At 43.3% G+C, this 15,893-nt stretch overlaps 1 protein-coding gene and 1 long non-coding RNA gene across 2 annotated transcripts in view; one reads left to right on the top strand and one right to left on the bottom strand.

Annotated features, from left to right (window-relative positions):
* LOC146060779 (uncharacterized) overlaps positions 1–15,893 on the bottom strand; it is a 182,419-nt gene that overhangs the window by 159,927 nt on the left and 6,599 nt on the right. The window lies entirely within an intron of this gene.
* LOC146060778 (uncharacterized) overlaps positions 1–15,893 on the top strand; it is a 68,278-nt gene that overhangs the window by 49,674 nt on the left and 2,711 nt on the right. Inside the window, exon 2 of the long non-coding RNA XR_014470480.1 lies at positions 12,218–12,382. This is a non-coding gene — a long non-coding RNA (uncharacterized LOC146060778). The remainder of the gene's footprint in view (positions 1–12,217; positions 12,383–15,893) is intronic.

The following is a 15,893-nucleotide window of genomic DNA, read 5'->3' as shown; positions in this document are numbered from 1 at the left end:
CCTTTAACATGTTCCTCTGATGTCTCTCCCTCTATCCACTCCTCCGGCTATGCTGATGCCTTTTTCCCATCCCCTGGCTGTGTCTCTCATTGCGCACGCATCTTATGTTCATTAGCTGTGCGTACTATTGCCCCGCTATGTATGCTGTGCTGACCCCGTGTTGTTTCCGTGCCCACATCACGTTTTAGTAACATTTATTATTGTCTCACTTTTTGGTGTTCTTTTTCTTTCTAGGTTGTGTTACCGCTTTGAGCAACTGACTACAGTGACCCCCGCCGCTGTGGTTGCTCAGCAACGCACTAGGCTGAGGGAATCCCGGATGTGGTCACTACCTGTCATCACTCTAGCGGAGACGCCCACCAGGAAGTGCAATGCTGAGCTACACGAGCGTCAGGAGGAGTCTGGCTGTCCTCAGCACCTGCTCTCCGGTATATATGTGAGTATGTCTTCATTTGTCTTTGTTCTTGACTTGAAAACGGAATAAACCCCGAAACGTTGTCTACAGCACCTTGTGTCTGTCAACATTTTTTTCAAAAATCCGAGTGTGTGCCACTATCGTCTCACTGTTACCTATTCTTCAAGTGTTGCACCCCGGTACCTTATACCTTCATTGGAGTGCCCTCACCCTGCTGCCTATATATATATATATATATATATATATATATATATATATATATATATAGCTACAGCATACTTAGTCCAGCTGCTGGGGTGACCTCCAGAACCTGTTCAGTCCAAAATATACAGAAGAATAAGAGGCAATCACCAGTCTTAATTTATGCAAATAAAAAATACTGGGTATTTATTCAAACCTCTACATCAGGATACATAGCATGTTGCTCAACGTTTCTGTCCTCTTGGGACCTTCATCGGGAGATATGTTCAGTATGTATCAATTGTAATTAAGCCACAGCATGACCAAGCAGCAACCTTCATGCGCTAAATAATCATTTGTACAAGCCAATTTACAAAATAGTAATCAAGCAGCCTTTACACGCGTTTCGTCTTTACAGACTTCATCAGGGGTCATCAATTTTCTAATGTTTGTTGTTCAAATACAAGAATATTCATCTGTCTAAGAATAAGGAAGAGAAGTCTCAGCGGGAGAAGGTTCTATGATAGGAGGTTTTCCCATCAATGGTTATTTTATTCGGATAGGCAATTTTTATTGTTCTGCAGGGACCGTTAAATCATATGGTTCCTTATTCTTACACAAACGGATTACCCCAGCATATTTATTGATTGTGGGGAAAAAAATAAAACAAGCATGGGGAGAATCAGAGGTGCCAAGAGAGAGGGGAGGGGCTATTAATTACCTGGGGGGCCCAGTGGGGCCCCCATTATCTGGAAGCAGCAGCTCTTTTCAGTCCAACACATGCTACTGTGGGCTGGGCTGCAATGTGGCTAGGGAGGTGCTTAACATGCTATTTATTACTATTAATTTTCCACGACTTTCCACCTCCCTCCAACAACAGCTCTCACTAATTTCTACATTTACCTCTCCTGACTCTGCTGTTTCCCACCTCTACCTGACTCTTGAAACAGCCCTTGATGAAGTGGCTCCAGCTACCCATTATACCCCACGTAGGCTTAGATGCCAACCGTGGCACTCCAAAACAACAAGACAACTATGAAATAAAGTGGTGAATGATCTGGTAGCTGCTAAGTCTAAAGGCCATTACTCACTGCTTATTCTTCTAGATCTTTCTGCTGCATTTGACACTGTGGATCACACTCTCCTTTTACAAACACTACACTCCCTAGGTCTTAATGATACAGCCATTTCCTGGTTTACATCTTACCTATCTGATCGCTCTTTCACTGTTCGCTTCTCTGACTCTACTTCCTCTTCACTACCTCTGTCAGGCGGAGTTCCGCAAGGCTCAGTCCTAGGTCCTCTGCTTTTCTCAATCTATACCTCCTCACTAGGCAAACTAATCAGCTCCTTCGGATTTCAGTATCACTTATATGCAGATGATACTCAAATCTATCTATCAACCCCAGAGTTGTCACCAGTGGTTTTGGGCCGAGTCTCTGAATGTCTCTCTGCCATCTCATTTTGGATGTCTTCTCGCCAACTCAAACTCAATATTTCCAAAACAGAATTACTTATATTCCCACCAACTAAGAACAGTTACCATCCTGATATCTCCATCACTGTTGACAACTCTACAAAATACCCTACCCCACAAGCTCGTTGCTTAGGGGTCATCCTCGACTCTGACTTGTCCTTTCTTCCCCACATTCAATCTGTCTCCAAATCATGTTACATGCATTAAAAAACATATACAAAATTACGACCGTATCTCACACAAGACACTACTAAATCTCTTATACATGCACTCATTATATCCCGCATTGATTATTGCAATAGTCTCCTAACTGGTCTTCCGAAGAACAGACTCTCACCACTACAATCCATTTTAAATGTTGCTGCTAGGCTGATCTTCCTTGCAAGACGCTCATCGTCTGCTGATCCGCTCTGCCAGTCCCTCCATTGGTTACCTGTGTTTTACCGTATTCAATATAAAACACTTCTACTCGCATATAAAGCTATTAACCATACTGCATCAGCATATATCTCTGCACTTATCACAAAATATCTCCCATCTCGACCACTCCGCTCTGCTCAAGATCTGCGTCTCTCTTCTGCACGGATCACTAGCTCCCATTCACTATTACAGGACTTTCATCGGGCTGCTCCCATCCTATGGAATGCCCTTCCATGCACAATAAGACTCTCCACTAGCCTCCAAACTTTCAAGCGTTCCCTGAAAACACACCTCTTCAGGGAAGCCTATCATATTTAAGTTCTACACGCATAACCCTCTGAGGCACTTATGCATTATATAGCTTCCGTTCTGGACCTGTAACTTGGTGGGACTGCTATGCTATTACTGGTGCCTGTCCTTGTGTTTCTCTCCTATATCCCTATAGATTGTAAGCTTGCAGCAGGGCCCTCCTACCTCAAGTATGTCTGTTGCTACCCAGTTTGTTTTTATCACTGTCTACAATTGTAAAGCGCAACGGAATCTGCTGCGCTATATAAGAAACTGTAAATAAATAAATAATAAATATGTATATGTATATTTCCTAATTACGGAGGGCAACACGGACAGTCATCGCTTATAGTGAGTGCCGGAACCCACTGCTGTACTATATATATATACTGTATATACACACACACACACACACACACACACACACACGACACCACCACACTCACTGTTCCTAGGAATGGGGTGCAAACTGCACTCACCATTGCCAAGCTGGAATGCATTGTCCTGTGACTACATGCCCAACCTGGGAATCGAGAATGCATTTTTGCTCCCTATTCCTAGGAACAGTACAGTGGTATCTTGTATGTTTATATTTGGGTTAATTTTGAATTAGCCATTCTGTGAACACAGCTTTCTCCTGCACTCCAGGTAAGCTCATTTATATCAAACCTGTGACAGCTGCTTCCTAAGTAGTCATTCAGGAGTTTCGTTGGTGTTTATCTCACCTTTAAAAGCCATAAATTAGATAGCAGGTGAGCTCTACACCAGGAAACAAGCATATATTCAGATTGACTATAATGTAACAGCAGTTCAGTATATATATTGAAGTCCACCATTTGGCAAAAGGACGAAAATCATTGGCGATGATCGCCTCCTGGCGATTAGGATATTAAGAACTTGCTAGTTCTGTGCCAGATGTCAGCTAAGCTTCATTTAGTTTTATCTATTATGAACATTCACTTGGAATAGAAGAAAATACCTCCAGGGCAGAATATCTAAAGACTTTTCAGAGGGTGTCACAGCATTGCAGTGGAATACCATGGTGTAGATGTAATAAGCTACATTATGGGGGAGAAGTGCTTTCAGCAAATGTTATGTCTGCCGATACTGCTTCTCCCCCATGTATGATGGGGCTGGTGTGGAGTAAATAACAGGAGTGTTGCCCTGTCTCCAATGCATGGACAGAGTTGTCCTTGTCTGTGGTGTGTGCTGGCTAAGCTAAAGGTTTTGTGTGTGGTAGTGGGGTAGTGCTGCAGCTTAACCTATCTGCCAATGTGACAATGATTAATGGTGCTGAGCATTGGGAGTCAAGGCACACTGACTGCACAAGTGTGCAGTGCATTACTGGGAGTTGACTAAGTCCCATGAGACTTTGCACAAGAGGTCAGAGGCTGAGAGGCTTGTGCTGAGCTCTGCTTGGTGGAGCCCATCATATGCTTCTCAGGCCCATGGAGAACAGCAACAGCAGCGGCCTTGCCATGGGAGGGGTTTTAATTAAAGGCATCACTGAGCCTGTCAGGGCTCCTACAGAGTAAGGAGGTACAGAGGGACAAACGCAGGCTTTTCCTGTGGTAATATATATATATATATATTAACCCCTCCCCCCTGCAAGTTACCCATTGACCAAGTTTATACTGTCTTTACTCTGTGTTTTGACAGTGTAATATTCTCCCATGTAGTTTGCGGCCAGTAAAAACAAGTGGGAGGTGGCCCCCCTGTCTAGTGACATTGGGGTCCCCCGAAGGCTTAATCCGGCCCTGCTTGTCTCTATGCTTTCTGTCCTATAGATACAAACACACATGGTGAATGCTCTGTACTTTTTTTGTGACATTATGTTCTCAGTAGAAAAATGTAAGGACAATAAAGACACAAACCAATGCATTTAAAAATAAAATGATTATGAAAAATGAGTGAATTTGTTGCTAGTTATGAAAGGGAGTTAACGGTTGCTGTGCATTGCCAATTAGTGCATATACAAACTCAATCCAACAGTTGCAGCATAGGGAACCCGCAAATGCCAGATTGATGCAATTTGAGCATTTGGAGTTGTTTCTATGGAATACATTTACGTAGATTGAAGGAAGTTGCATTAACAATTTGATTCAATTGCATAAAAAAGTGGAGGGTGTTCTATAATTATGAAGTAAAGAGGCTTCATAGCGGATGTAGTTCACATTTTTCGCAAATTGCATCCATTTAGTAAGAGGTGCGCAAATCATATCTAACCAAAGTGAAATCAGGCAAATTCAACAAATCACATTCAAGTAATAGAATTCATTATATGCAATTTTTTTATTTCTGTTTTGTTAAGTAATCACTTAACTTCTCCAAAAGCTCCAACTTTAGATTTAAAAATTATTAATTTTTTTATTTTATTTTATTTATAGCTGTGTGAATAAAACCCAGTTGGAGGAATCTGCAAATTTAAGTGTAATTTAGCAACCTTGACTTCAATAATAGATTCTTTTTTACTCTTTTCTTTAATAAATCAAGGAGCTTTGATGCTTTTGCAAGTTGATGAGTGTATTTAACACAAATCTCTGTTGAAGACTAAAAGAAGCAGTTTTGCATACACCCACAAAACCTTGGTGTGTTTAGACTGCTACAAACGATTGATTAATCTGCACATTTGCCACAGTGTTATTGGAATACTATGGCAACCACAGACATGTAGTATTTTTTATGTAATTAGCAGAGAGGCTTTGGTATGCCATTCTGAGCTCTGTTTTCCCAGTAACCTCCTCACTCTCCTATCACCTTCTTTCACCAACTTCGAGAACTATGAACCTGTGTCTGTCGAGAATAAATGCATCTCTAACTGGCAATCAGTCAGTGTGCTTTATCACATGACATGCTGTGACCCTATGCCAGCTATACTTGTATACCATAGATTTAGATACAAATTTGTGAAAGATAGCTAAGAAACACATGACTATAAGATGTACTTAACATGCTATTAACAGCAACACAAAATTATAATTAGTTCAACCAAATCAGCTCCCAGGACTTTAAGTACAACTAGACAATTAGTTTGATAACACATTGATTAGTTAACACAAGAGGCATCGTTGAAATTGTACACAAGGCCGCACAGCACTGTGAGGCACCAATCCTAACCTCTGTGCCAAACCACAATATTCAAAAAATGGTAACAACATGCTATGGGGCCAATTTAGGATCGCTCGTAGCGATCCGAATTTGGCCCCAGCCCCTATGGTCTGGTTTGTGCATTTCTGCACCTGTGCAAACCCCAACAGCAAATGGCTTTGGCGAGTTACACACTCACTGGGCCGTTCACTGCGGTGAGGGAGGGCCGTGTGGGTGGATGGTGCGAAAATGGGGCTAGCCCATGGCAACGCCCAGCTTATAGGTGTTCCCATGAAAATGCCGCGTGTTCCCATTGGTACGCGGGCGGGCCTATGCCTGCCAGGGGTGGGCGGCTGACCTTACAGGATATCAGCTACCCACCCCGTCTTCGACTGACTTTTATTTGAGAAGGCAGGAGAAATCATGTGATGGTCGGCGAGCATCGAATGATTTCTCCTGTTAGCGGAGGCATGTGAGGGGATGTCTGAGGGGGGTCCAAAGACCACCAGCGCTGTACCCCCCCCCCCCCCCAAAATCTATATATAAATACACTGGATAAACATAAATGTAATGGGTAACATAAATATACTCCTATGTCTGGTTGATTGGTGACCAAATGTTGTAACTGACCTTAGGTCAGAACGCTATGTGCCAATAAGGATTTCTTTATCAAATGGTAAGTATCCTCCCACTCGACCAAGTCCAATGGCTGTATCAAATGACTGTTGTCATATTGGGTTACCCCAAAAACTGACCTTTTAGTGGTGCCCTATATTCATATAAGGGTTTCTTTAGTTGTGTGTTTAGATGTCACATGACCAACGTTTAGACAGTGAGGACTTGGATTCAACCATAAGCAGCAGTACCAGGGATGCAGCCATCATCCTATACGTTGTTGTCACATGTGAGGGGATGTGCTCTCGTACACATCCCCTTGCATGGTACCGAGGGTATTTGATGGCGGATGGTATTCAGCCAGGCGGCGTCTTAGGCGCTTGGTAAGCTCTCCAAGCCAACCTGAATTAGGGCCCATATGTGTATTTTATTTATGACATTTAAAACCATACATTTGTATGGATCTTATCTATTTGCCCAAAATGTATGCCAAACAAAATAGCTGACAACAATAAAGCCCATATACACTAGAGTACATAGTGTAATATATTGCTCAGAAAGGGCAATATCATTCGCCATATCGTCTAGTGCGTACAATCAATATCATTAAAGATGTGCGCTCCTGCGTGTCGTTAATGATGATTGATGCCTGCTGAACCTGGAGGCCAATTTGGCTATACATCGGCAGCTGATATCGTTCAGTGTGTACACACAATATTGGCAGCAGATGATATTGCTAACTAAATCGGCATTGGCCAGGTCGTTAGTGTGTATGGGGCTTAAGCCTCTCCCTCAAAGTTGAAATAAATTATAGATATTTATTATAAAACGTCAAAGTTCTAACAAAACAGGTTAATGCATACCGTGGTACATTATACACCGCAACCTCATTTCTGATCAATTGTATTTCTGTTATAGCTATTATTTTCGGTACTTGTTTAGTTTCACGGCGGCAGCGCGAGACGCTCTAGCTTGAATATTGGCAGCTTGCCAAACTGCCAGACTGGCTTAAGCTGCGCTACTAGCGTAGCGACTGTTTGAATTCTGGCAGCTTGTCAGCTGCCTAGCTGCCTTACATTATCAGGTTACTTGGACTACTTGTTTAGTTTCAGGGCGGCAGCTACTTATTTAGTTCGCTGAGTTCTCCATGGCAGGCCAGCGCTGCTACCCCTAACCTCCTGTCAAGTGAGCGCCTCTCACACAGCGCTTGTGCCCGCATGATATGCCCTCTCCTGTGGAGAGGGCATCATGATGGCGCCGGTGGAGAGGCGCTCCATCTTAGTGTTACATAGGAGCGTCTCAGACGCTCCAGCGGCTGTAGCCTGACCCCACTCTAGATATGAAACTGCCTAGTAACTGTATGAGCGCGCACAGTGGCGGATGCAGGGGGGGGGCACCCGGGCACGTGCCCCCCTGTCATTTCATTTTTAAGCTGAGGACCAGGGCTTTCCAATGACCCCAGCCCCGTGTCTCTAGCCCCCCGGGAACCGGAGACATCGTCTGGCAAAGCTGTAACGTTTTTTTCCCATAGGATAATATGGGACCCGTCAATTCCGACCCCCACCCGGTTCCGACGGCTGCCAGTTCCCCCCCTGGCATCACATAAGCTTGTGGTTGATCTCATTCAATTCCAAATCGCTGGGCCTTCAATATGTTCCAGAGATATTGCGTGTAAACCAATTTTTTTATTTTTGAAATGTAATTTCGGTACTTGTTTCCTAGCACGGCCACACCGATTTGTATCGGGGTCAGAAAAATCGCATCGGTCGCATCGCATGCGACCAAATCGCATGCGATGCGACCGACGCAATGGACCCGATTTTTACATTGAATCAAATGTGAATAGGGCCCCTGGGACCCTATTTTACATCGGATTCAATGTAAAGTAGTCCCCAGACCCCAAATTTTACCCCCTCAACGGCGACCCACGATTGACGCCAACCAGAAGCGTGGCGAGCGTAGCGAGCCCATGAGGGGCGGCGGTACGCGTCCTCCGACCTTTTCATACCCCTACTATCCACGTTGGCGTGGAGTTGAGAATATAAAGTGTGGCGAGCCCCGCGAGGGGACGCGTATAACTTCACAGGTATACGCGTCCCCTCGCGGGGCTTGCTGCGCTCGCCACGCTTCGGGCTCGGTGGCTCGCTGCGCTCACCACACTTTATATTCTCAACTCCACGCCGACGTGGATAGCAGGGGTATGAAAAGGTCATGGGGTGACGCTGACAATGGGGTTGCTTAACTTTTTAACGATGACGGGGCCATATACAATGTGAAATGGGTCATATTGGCCCATTTCACATTGTTTGCTATGTAAAATGGACTTAATCAAGTCCATCTCATCTTGTGCCATTATAATGGCACAAGACCGACGCGATGCTCCCGATTTCAATGTTAAAAATATTTTAACATTGAAGCCTATGGCAAAATCGCGTCCATCGCGTTGGTCGCGACGCGGGCCATGTTAATGCCCGCGACCGACACAATGGTCCCGATTTTGCCTTTGCCAGCAAAATGGACCTGATTTCAAAGGAAATCGGGTCCATCGCGTCCATCGTGTACCTTAACTTTAAGGTACACGATGGACAAGATTGTGGCCGTGCTAGGAAACAAGTACCGTAATTTCATGGCTGTTCATGTTCTTTGAGGGTAGATTACTCTGGAACCAAACGTTCCAGTTTCACTGGACCAAAATCATTCAAAGCCCACTCAAAAGTTCTTCAATATGATACTTGTCTCATGCAAATGGGTTAGTTGGTTCCAAAGATATAGCCGGTTAAATGAGATAACTGGTTAAAGGGGGGGAGGGGTGGTTTTCTCTCCCCCTCACACCAGAAAATGCAGGGACTAGGCTGGTGTAAAAGGAGCCAACCTGGGAATGCATTTTCTGGTGTGAAAGGGGTATTATTTCAAATAGCCAATACCTGCAGTGCTCTGAATACAGCCAGGCTCTGCCACTGTCAGTGGCTATCACTTCTGCCTGGCGGCAGCTGTCCCCCATTTACCTCGAGCATGTATTCCCCCTTGGCAATGAGCATGTAATCCCACATGGCAACGAGCATGGAACCTTTGGCAATGAGCATGGAACCCTTGGCAATGAGCATGTAGATAATCAGCACTTATGTAGCATCATTTTTAATAGGCATTATGGTGTTTGGCATAATACATAATGGACATAATGGCGAGTAACTTAACGTGTAATGGACATTATGGTGTAAATGTTTAATGCGCGCCTTTGGTGGACAATGTCCCTGTTTATGAAGCGTCTTGTGAATTTTGGCTTAATCTGTGTGGCATTATGTGAATTCTGGCTCAATCCGTGTGGCATTATGTGAATTCTGGCTCAATCCATGTGGCATTATGTGAATTTTGGCTCAATCCATGTGGCATTATGTGAATTTTGTCTCAATCCATTTGGCATTTTATGAATTTGGCTCAATCCGTGTGGCATTATGTGAATTTTGGCTCAATCCGAGTGGCATTATATGAATTTTGGCTCATTCCATTTGGCATCATGTGTAAGGGGCAAGTATAATGGGGTCTAGTATTTTGTTGCATAATGTGTAGAAGTTGTTGTACACTACACTCAAGGACACCCCCCCTGTTGAGTGACCACACCCCCTTTTCCGGAGCGCGCCTTCGGCGCGCGCACAACTACATCCTTCACTTTTGTCGCCATGGTGGGCCTGCGCACTTTAAATGCCAGGGCCTATTTTTAATCCCATTCCCACCCTCTCTCTGCCGCTCTCTTAGCATGTACACTGGCACCACTAACACGGCCCCTCCCCCAGCCAAACCCTCTTTTATCATGGTGCCCCCCTGTCATTTTATCCTGGATCCGCCCCTGAGCGCGCAGATGTTTGACTGCCCACATGTTGCCTAGTAACTGTATGAGCAGATGTTTGACTGCCCACATGTTGCCTAGTAACTGTATGAGCAGATGTTTGACAGCCCACATGTTGCTTAGTAACTGTATGAGCGCCTAGTCACTGTTTTTAGTCAATCTGCTCTTGTATTTTGTGAGAGACTGTCTCAGGTGTATGATTTTGCAGGTGTGAATGTGTTCCTGAAACACCCCCACTATCCAAGCCATCCCGAAGCGTGGCAAGCGGATGCGGTACGCGTCCTCCCGACCTTTTCATACCCCCACTATCCACGTCGACGTGGAGTTGATCTTATATAGTGTGGCGAGCGCAGCGAGCCACTGAGCCCGAAGCGTGGCGAGCGCAGCGATATTTTTGCGCATGTGCGGCCACTTGGTGTGAGCAGGCATGGCAAACTGATTATTCGCAAGCCCGTTCGCACCTAGCAGTGTGTGTGTGTGTGTGTGTGTGTGGGGGGGGGGGGGGCGAGGTTCTGCGCCCATGGAAACACCCAGCGTTTCATGGACGTCCCCATGAAAACATCTCCAATGCTGTCTCTCTCGCACTCCATAGGGAAATCTCCCATGTTAAGGGTACTGTATCCTACTGCAATGTGTGTGGCTGTGATTGTGGGGAATGTGTTGTATGATATCCCTACTAAATGGCTTTTGTTTTTACGAGAAATTTGTTTTGTATCCTAATGCAAAGAGAGGCCTTTTGAGACTTTATTATTAACTTCCAGAGGTGGAGACTGTGCATGTAGGGAAGCCATTCCTAGTGTACAGGTTATCATAAAGCCCCAGGTCAGTGTAAGGGACCCTAGGCAAAACTTCAACCTACTGCCCCCCCCCCCCCCCCCACCCACTCCCACATTGCGACCAATACCCACTATCCAGCCCATTAATACCCCTTTCAGATTTGCAAAAATATCCCGGGTTTTTGCACATGAACGCACATCAACCCAGGATTTAGTGCAGCGTGAAAGGGTCTTGGTTGAATATCCCGTGTTCAGTATTCTGGTATCTCTACCCAGGTCCTGACCCTGGCCAAGCCTCCAGAGGACGCCACCCGCCCGACTTTATTCCAGGTCGGGTGGCCAGTGTGAATTGGTACATTCCCGGGTAGTGTCTCGGGTTGCACCTGGGAACACAGTCCCAGGTATGACCCGGGACTGCGAATGTGAAAAGGGTATGAGAGTAAGTTGGAGGAGGCATCTTAGAAGTTCCACAGCCACCACCTGCATTAAGGAGAACAAGGATGTCTTCTCACTAGGCATTATTTTTTGTGACAGGCAGACTGGATGGCGTGACCCCAGATCCAGGCATCCTAGGCCAGAATATTTACTAATATTTACTTACTCTGGCTTTTGCTATCAATGGGGCATATGTATTAAGAGAGATAAATGCAAGTGTAATAAGGAGAGGTTAATGTCCAGCCAATCACCTCCTTACTGTCTTTTGTCAGACACAGGCTGTAACATGGCAGTTAGCAGGTGATTGGCTGGACATTTATCTCTCCTTATCACCCTTGGATTTATCTCGTTAAAGCTTAATACATCTGCCCCAATGTTTCACTTGAAATAAAGTAATTTAATTCTAGCGACATGACCAATGAAATAAAGATCCATTGCTGCTAATGTTGTTACCCCACCCCACGACCCACACCCAACAAAAGAAAATTAGTTGGAGCTGATGTTGAGGGTGTAAAAGAGATCCAGAAAGGAATTTTACAGGCACAAGCTGCATTTCTACATTATAGACACCACCCCACTTACATGCATCTAGTACAAAAAGCATATTATTATTTTAATTTATAAGAAAATAACCAGTCACTTGTATTGTTGAGAAACTTATTTCATATGATATGTTTCAGTCAACTGGAAGTGATGTGATGGATGTGATGGATGCATTCTCTTTTGTGTATCTCTATCTCCTTAACCCTCTCACTGCTAACGACAACTGCAACCACAAAGCAGACTTGGCTTGTTATGAAGGAATTGCAGTTACCATCTGGAAATCATGAATGTTTATAAGAGAGGTACTGGTTCACCTTTAAATTATAAGTTAATATACTACATATGTCAAATATTTAATAATAACCATATAGGAATATTTCTAGTGTTTAAAAGAGTATTTTTCTGTGCATTTAAACAGGATGTGGATCATTAGCTCACTAGTGCCTAGGTCAACCACTATTGGTCGACGTGTAATAGGTTGACAGTTGAAAAAGGTCGACAGGCATTAGGTCGACATGTTCAAAAGGTCAACCGAAGCAAAAGTTGACATGTAAAAGGTCGACATGAGTTTTTTGTGTTTTTTTTTTTAGTGTGGCATAGCGTGACATGCCCACAGGGATGGTAAAGCATGAGCAAGTTGGCTTAAAAAAAATCATGAAAAACTTATGTTAACCCTTTTTCCATGTCATTGAATTCCTTTTTCCATGTTTTGTGAATTCACAAAACAATACGTCTTTAACAACCCTACTCTGCTGCTACTCCTCTCACATACTATCCTGGGACGCTTTGTTTGGTTTCTATTTCATTTACATTTTGCCACAACATTTTCACCAGGACATCTGCTCAAAATGATCCAGAGCTGATTGTCATTAACAGTGGGCTGTTTTGCTTTCTTGAACCTTGAACTTGTGGTCCCCATACACACATTTCACTTCAACTTCCCTGGCAGCTCCCCGAGAGGCTTGTAAGCGATTTGGCACTTGATTTGCCATTTTTTACATTTGATAAATTGGCGGGCATGAGATTTGAAAACTGCCATTCAAAAGAATGGGGGTGCTGATTGGCTGATTGGTTGAGAGAGCTTTCTCAGCCAATCGGCACTCCCCATTCTTTTGAATGGGAGTTTTCATATCTCATGCCCGCTCGCCGCTGCGCTGCTAGTTGCTACCACATTGGCGGTGGAGGAAAGGGGGTTTCGGAAGCGTAGAGCGGGGAGGGCGCTTCCCCGCTCTGCTGGCACACACCTACGGAATGGATATGCTACATCGTTGGTGCTAAAAAGCACCCACGATATGTCTGATACATCTGATCCGACAGATTATATGTGCTGCAAATATGAAATGTAGGCCCTGATCCTGATGAATACAGGAATGCGCAACAGGTCGGATGTCAAACGCATCCAATTTCGCCTATTTTCATCTGATATATTGGTCCGATCTGATTGAAATCAGATTAAAACACGTTAAATCAGACCTGTGTTTGGGGGCCTTTAGGGGTAAATATACTAAAGCTTCTAAAAATAAAAAGAGGTGATGTTACCCATAGCAACCAATCAGATTCTGTCTATTCTATATATTGCACCCTATAAAATGATCGAAAAATCAGATTGGATGCTATGGGCAAAATCACCTCTTTTAATTTATAGAACCTTTAGTAAATTTACCCCTTAGAATGTATTATATTTTATATTATCCAACTATAACAAGCTTATCTGTAAAGGTAAGAATTTCAACATTATCTGCATTTTTTACATTATCGATAATGTATAAACCTATATGAATAGCAAACCCGCTCAAAGCAAATGCTTCGAAAGCTAGTAGATGTAGTTTCACTCGCTGCCAACAGATGGCAGTATTTCGGAGCCACATGGACATTAGACAAATACAGTATATAAATGATATCAATAAATAAATAAGAAGTGCACTTCAAAGTACAGGCTTATATAGCCAAAACTGATGTTCTCCTAGGCCTCAGACACACAGGTGCCAATAAGAGATCGTGCTTTTAAAATGCATTGTGGGAATAAAGGTTCATTTATCCCTTTTGGTGGATGCTTTGGGGGAAATTTACTAAGATGTGAGATGTATTTCACATGGGATGTTGCTATGGGCAACCAATCAGAAACTACTTCTCATTTTTTTAGCACCTTCTAGAAGATAATAGATATTAACTGATTGGTTGCCCTTAGCAACATCACATGTGAAATACAACTCACATCTTAGTAAATTTCCCATTTTATGCATGGACACTTGCTGGGAGTGCCTAGATTTACTTGGATCTCAAAGCGGGATCTTATTGGCTATCCAAATCATATGACAGCTGATAGTATATATAAAAAAAAAGGCAGAACTTGTGCTAATTTTGGCGATAAGAGCTGAGTAAATCCAAACCAAGGGCCAAATGTAATAGGGTGAGAGTTTCAGAAAGTGAGAGATTTTGGGAGAGTTTTCCCCCTTTTTTTAAAGCAGCAATCAATTACACTGTAAAACCAGGTTGATTTTGCCATGTAATTGATTGCTGCTTTAAAAAACATGGGAAAACTCTCCCAAAATCTCTCACTTTCTGAAACTCTCACCCTATTACATTTGGCCCCACATCTCTACTTTGGAGACAAGGTAATGCTACAAACAGTAGATGCTTTTTGGCAACCATTTGTAGAAGGCCTAAGAGTTTGGGAATCTTCATATTGCTATATGAAACATGACACATGAAGCAATAACATTGCATTGATAAATGCACATGTGTTCCATACCCTTATCCTTTTTAACCAGTGGATTTGATCAAATATATAGGCTTAATGTCAGACATATAAGAAGCTATACTAGTGGGAGACTATGGTGTGCAGTGCTCAGGGAGAAAGAAGCAAGAGGTGGAGACGTGAAGCAGAGAGAACAAGCAAAGGGCATTATCTTTCTTTGAGTATAGAATGTATAACTGGTGTGTGGGTGTAATGAATAGGAGACGATAGGCATATGTGACAAATTATACATTGTGATTCTTAATCCTTGGTAATATCAATGGAAATAGCATATGATGCTAGGGAAAAGCCAGGCATATCTGCATGTGTTTTTTTAGAAGCCATTAATGCACACAATATAGGAGTTGTGCCTCATTCCTCTATAGGGATGACTGATTAGTCAGGACATTTTTGCTTTCAGATCTTATTACAACCTTAGGACATAAAATTATAGAACTACTTGCATGTGATGTCAAAGTTGTCTAAAATGTGAAGTAAGACATTAAATAACATATGTTTCCATTTCAATGGTTACCTTCATTTTTTAATATTCATCACCTTGGACTGTGGGTGATTTGGAGGGTATTCCATTTCCTAGTTACAGGATTATTAACAAGGTTCTACAGTAATGGTTCAATGTCTGATTGCGATAAATGCCAGAAACAGAGCTGCAGCAAGAACACGCTTAAAAAGGGATTCTATGGGGTAAATTTACTAAGATGGAAGTTCTATTGAAGATGGGCTGTTGCCCATAGCAACCAATCAAATTCAACCTATTATCTTCTAGAATAGGCATGTCCAAACTGTGGCTCTCCAGCTGTTGTGAAACTACACATCCCAGCATGCCTTGCCATTGTTTTAGCATTCCCTAATAGCAAAACTGTGGCAAGGCATGATGGGACTTGTAGTTTCACAACAGCTGGAGGGCCATAGTTTGGACATGCCTGTTCTAGAAGGTGCTAAATAAATAAGAATTAGAATCTGATTGGTTGCTATGAGCAACATGCTTTCTTCAATAGAACTCCCATCTTAGTAAATTTACCCCTACATTTCTAGAGTGTTATTTTCGTTTCTCC

Source organism: Crinia signifera, chromosome 2 (assembly GCF_055691185.1).
Source record: "Crinia signifera chromosome 2, ASM5569118v1, whole genome shotgun sequence".
NCBI classification, from domain to species: domain Eukaryota; kingdom Metazoa; phylum Chordata; class Amphibia; order Anura; family Myobatrachidae; genus Crinia; species Crinia signifera.
Note: the sequence above shows the minus strand (reverse complement) of the source record. Positions and strands in the feature narration are given on the sequence as shown.